The following is a 5594-nucleotide window of genomic DNA, read 5'->3' on the forward strand; positions in this document are numbered from 1 at the left end:
TCCTTCAGTAAAAATACACTAAAATACGGGGTGTTACACTTTTATAATATCAAGTTTTGAAAGGAACGGCATGGTCTGGGTGATCTATTCAGGGAGTAAGATATTTGAGGTTTTCGATTTTATGGAGGTATGACACGAGGCTTTAGAATAGAAGATTGTAAGTTCAACAAATTTTAAGGATAGATTTATGGAAATTTCACCAAAAGTTTAAGGTTTTGCAGATTTTAGGAAATGATTTGTTATCTTTTAATATTTTAGATTTTGAAAGCTTCGGGAGTCGATTGTGTTATTATTGGATATAAGTTCATCGATCTTACAGATTTCGAAAAATGATTCCGGTATAATTTAAGGTTTTAAAATTACAGATTTGAAGGACTGAATTGAAATATGATTTAAATTTTTTAATTCTGCAGGCTTGGTGTGCTAGTTTGATTTATTTTGGATGTGACCATTATTATGGGGTTGATCGAAGTTGAGTTATTGATATATGAATTTTCAAGAGGAGTATTTCTTTGAGGATTGAAGGTATTGGTCCAGTTTGGATAATAATTGTTATTAGTTCGAGGTTTTAGTGGCAAGTTTTGGGATTAGATCCATATCAGATTTAAGGATGATAGTTGGTGTAAATTCAAGAAGGCATTCTTAGTGATTTTGAGGGAAAAAGTGTAATAATTCATGGTTTTGGGAGATCAAGTTTTTTTTTTCTATCAAAATGTGATAAGAGTTTTCTGGTCATTAGGTATGGAGCTACCTTGTACTCGATGGTGTTGTTTTTTTTATGAGGATATAAATTTTATGCATGTGGCGAATTATCAGAGTGTGCAGCAGAAGCGTGGTATTTTGGTTGTAATTTGGAATTCAAATTTTGTGTTGATTTTGAGAAATTAGTCGTGACTTGAATTTTTGAGACGATACTTGTAGTTGGAGACTAACCGCTCAGTTGTACCAATCATGTTATTGATGATTAACTTTGGAAGTGACCATTAGGTTACCAAAGGTAGAATACAATGAAGATTTGGAAGTTATACCGTAGGAGTCAATTGGGGTTAATATAGATTATCGAATAGAGCTATTAATCTTTGGGATTCATTGGATGTTGTTTTAAGGCTATTGTGGAAAATGAGATTTTGGATATCATAGCCACCCTAGGAATACTGGACGTGTTGTGCCACTGGGGGACTAATACGAGTATGATGGAATTGCCTATGGAAGGTTTAGCGTGTTTTGGGTTGTATCTTCTCTCTTGCTTTAACGTCATGTTTGACCTTTCAAATTTCGAGGACGAAATTTTTTTTAAGGGGGGAAGGATATAACACCCCGTATTTTAGTGTATTTTTTAATTGAAAGATTATTTGTTATTAATTTAAAATTTTATTCTCTTGTTTTAAAATTGTTGGATTTTTAGTGGGTTTATTTTTATGATTTTAATTTTGAGAAATTTATTTTTGAAGTGCTTTCTTTAAATTAATTATTGTTATGTGTTTAAATTTCTTCTCGAATTAAATTAACTTGTTATTGGGTTTAATTATTTATTTTCATTTTAATCATTGCGTTTGAATTATTTTATTTCACTTGCTGTTTTAAAACCGTTTCCGTTGAATCATTTTTGTGACCCAAGATGTGAGGATTGGACTTCATTTCTTTCCCTACATTTTTCTCTTTCCTCTTTTTCTTTCCTTCCTTTGTCTTTTCTTCTTTTCTTTCCTTTCTTCTTTTTTTCTCTTCTCCCCTGGTTTCTTTCCCGTGCGACGCAACTCCCCCTCCCTCTCTTCGTCCAATCCTCCTACTCACCCCAGCGTCGCCGTGAGCCGGCGATGGCCGACACCGCCTGGCTCCCCAGCTTCCCCAGCCGCCGGCGATGCCACCCTTCCATTTCCAGCCCCAGTCGCGTCGCCGTTAGCCACCACGAGCCCTTTGAAGCCGCGGCATTCCTTACGCCGCTACGCCGCCGTCGCGCCACCTCCGGCCACCATCTTCTCACCACATCATCCTCAACCTCTTGGCAACCCATTGGACCCAACCCCACCTCCGATCCGTCACCGGTGAAGCACATTCATCAACATTCTGATTTGGGTATTTTGGTCTTCTACTGCCTATTGCGCCGCCACCCACGGCCAACCACCACCACCATTAGCTTCACCGACATCCCTAAGCCCTACCCTATCAATCTTGGGTCTTCCTTTGCACCCGTTCAAAAGTGAATTTTTGAGACCCACGGCCACAGTGCATTTGGCACTGTTTTGTTGCTGCATTGCCGCTTCTAGCACCTCCGTGATCTTTCAAAAATTATATTATAGCATTGTAAGTATTTTTTTCTCGAAGAACTTTTGAGATTTAAATGTATTTTTGCGCTAACTCATATTTACTGTGAATTGGTTGGTTGTACCGGACTGGGTCCGAAGAGTAAGGGGGTCGGTTGGATTGGATGATGGAGTTGTTTGTGTGATTGGTTTATGCTATAAAATTTGTTGGCTATTTCGGATATAAATATTGGTGTTTTGAGTTTGACGTTGGTCATGGTGGATATTGGTGATTTTTTTTAGGAAGTGGTGATATATTTTGGGATTATGAGGGTTTTAAGTTTTGAGAAATTAAGATAGATTATTTTAGAAGCTTAGACTTAAATATGGAAATTCGTGATTGATTGAAAACTTACAGAGATTGTGTGATTATTTTTATAGGTGACAATTTATAGTCGACTCGACATTTTTGAGGAAAATTCTGAAAAGCTAAGAAGTCCAGGTAAGCGGGGTTCATATACTAGTTTTGCATAAAAGAAATAAAATGAGGTTGACTTTGGAAATAAACATATTTGTTTTTGAAAAGAAATGATCTGAAAACAACCTCAAATGTTTATTCTGCATATGCATAAATTCAATATAAGAGAAAGTGTTTTCTGTCATGACTGGTGTAGACATGAGCTAGTTTTGTGCACTTTGTTTCTGAACTATGTAAAAGAGCGAATAAGGAATTCTAAAAGTTTTGTTATGAACAAATGAGAATATTTTGTTTATATTTATCTCGAACATGTGAAATAATATGAAACTATTCAGTGTTTTGTTTTGATATGATGTGTCGTCTGAAAATCTTGGCATGAAGTTCTGATTCTGTATATGATTGTAACTGGATTTTCGAAGAAATCCGTTCTGTTTCTGTTAAGGCCCAGCCACGGGTATAATGGTGGTTTATAACCCTACCACGGGTGTGAAACATGGAAAATGGCCCAGCCACGGGTATAATGGTGGTTTATAACCCTACCATGGGGGTTAAACATGGTATTGTCCCGATGTGATATTAAACGATGATAAGATCATAATGTTTCAGTTTAGAAATGCCAACGGATTTTCTTTTTGGAATAAGTTTATTTTTCTGGAAATTTCGCTCTAATGCTTTTGTACAAAGTTTTGTTTCTGCATTCTGAAAGTTGTTTTGTCCTGCTTATCAAATGTTATAAATGCTCATGTTTACATGCTAGTATATGCTCTCTGCTTACTGAGTTGTTGATAACTCACCCCCTTATCTCCATAATATTTCAGATGACATTGATGGTTCAGCTGAGGATCAGTATTAGAGTTTATGGAGAAGATTAGCAGTGAATGGTTGTTGGGTATCTCGTGGTATTAGTGTTGATGTTGGAAGTTATTTATATTTTTTAAGTTTGCTTCAATGGATTTAGACGGTTCATAGAGACTTATGTTAATGTTTCATTATTTCTAGTTTGTTATTTGAGACATGAAGAAGAGTTGATTTTATTTGAGTTGCTGGATTGAAAATTGGATAGATGAGTTTATATAGTTTATTTAATTGAAGTATTTACGTTTGATTTGAGGTTTGTGAAAATATATATTCTTGAATTTGGAAGTACTCTAGCCTTGTTAGAGTTGATTATCAGGTTATATGAGTTAACTCTCTGAACCCTCGGGGACGGGGCGTTACACTCACCGTCTATCTCGGCGCTGAACCCCTCATCTTCATCACCTCCTCCACCCTTGCCCACCAAGCCCTTGTTCGACACGGCGCCACGTTTGCAAACCGACCTGCAGTCGTCCCCGTTAGCTCTGTTCTCAGCAACAACCACAAAGATATCGGCGGATCCCCCTTTGGCCCAACCTGGAAAGCCCTCCGTCGTAATCTCATTTCGGAAGTTCTCCACCCGACTTCGTTGAAATCTTACTCTGTTGAACGCAAGCGTGTCTTGGACTCATTGATCAAGGGCTTCCATGAATCTTCCAAGCTCAATCAGCCCGTCCGTCTGCTCGATCATATCCACCCCGCTTTATTTTCCTTGTTCATTTGCATGACTTTCGGAGAACGCAGCGAGACTCAAATCAAAGAAGTTGAAGGAATACAATATCAATTTCTTGTCTCTTACGAGCAGTTCACTGTGCTCGCTACCTGGCCCAGACTGGGGAAGTTGCTTCTCAGAAACCGTTGGAAAAGGTACCTACAATTCTTGAAGAACCAAGATGGTGTGATTTTGCAATTGATCAGAGCCCAGAAGAAGTTGAGACAAGAGAGAGGCAAGGCATTCGAATAGATTTCTTAAATAGATTCCTTACTGGACCTGAAAATACCCGGAGAGAAAGGTAACGTGGAAGAAGCAGATGTTCTGAGCTTGTGCTCGGAGTTAATCAATGCAGGAGGCAACACAAGTACAACGATGCTGTAGTGGGTTTTGGCATATTTAGTGAAACACCCACGAGTTCAATCCAAACTTTTTGCAGAAATCAGCAAGGTGGTGGCAAAAGGAGCGAAAGAAGTTGAGGAAGATGATTTGTACAAGATTCCATATCTAAAAGCAGTGGTTCTCGAGACTCTGAGAATTCACCCTTCAAACACCTTGTTGGTTCCACACACACCCATGGAAGATGTTGAGCTCGGCGGCTACACAATCCCAAAAGACACGAAGGTGACATCGTGGCAGCACTGATCGGGAGAGATCCAAACGTTTGGGAGAATCCCATGGAGTTTAGGCCGGAGAGATTGTTGACTAGTGAAGACATTGGAGAAGAAGTGTCTGATGTAACAGCGTTCAAGATGATGCCTTTTGGTGCTGGGAGAAGGAAGTGTCTCGGGAACAAACTAGGATTGCTTCTCCTCCAGTATTTTGTTTCAAATCTGGTCTTGAATTTTGAGTTCAAAACAGTGGATGGGGAAGGTGTTGATCTTTCAGAAAAGGTAAAGTTCTTGATTGTGATGAAGAATCCAGAGCGAGCCTATATATCTCCAAGAATCAAATAGCAAGACAGATCCAACACTGTTACTTTGAAGAATGAAAATAAGGACCTTTTATTCCTCATTTGACATCCAGATGATCCGAAAGCTGAAATTCATCCTTTCTCCCTATAACAGGAGCAGGGCTAAAAGACTGATCTGATGATCCCATTGGAGTGATTTCTTTTTCTTTTTGCTTTTGTTCTATGATTATATATGCTTTCTGTGTTTATTATTGATCCGTCTTGTTATTCGTGCTGAAATACAGAGAAATAAATAGCCCATGATGTTAAAGGAAAAGCATGTTTTGCGTCTGCATTTTAATGAGCAAATTTTACAAATTACAGGTCCTCCAAGTACATAAACTAAACTGCATCTTC

At 38.3% G+C, this 5594-nt stretch overlaps 1 long non-coding RNA gene across 1 annotated transcript; it reads left to right on the forward strand.

Moving 5' to 3' along the window:
* The first annotated feature begins 3241 nt into the window (after nt 1-3241).
* Nucleotides 3242-3821, forward strand: LOC121256347. Its single transcript, XR_005938974.1, has 2 exons — nt 3242-3275; nt 3537-3821. It is a non-coding gene; the product is annotated as an uncharacterized LOC121256347 (long non-coding RNA).
* Nucleotides 3822-5594: the final 1773 nt, after the last annotated feature.

The sequence above is a fragment of the Juglans microcarpa x Juglans regia genome, chromosome 3D, assembly GCF_004785595.1.
Source record: "Juglans microcarpa x Juglans regia isolate MS1-56 chromosome 3D, Jm3101_v1.0, whole genome shotgun sequence".
Classification (NCBI taxonomy): domain Eukaryota; kingdom Viridiplantae; phylum Streptophyta; class Magnoliopsida; order Fagales; family Juglandaceae; genus Juglans; species Juglans microcarpa x Juglans regia.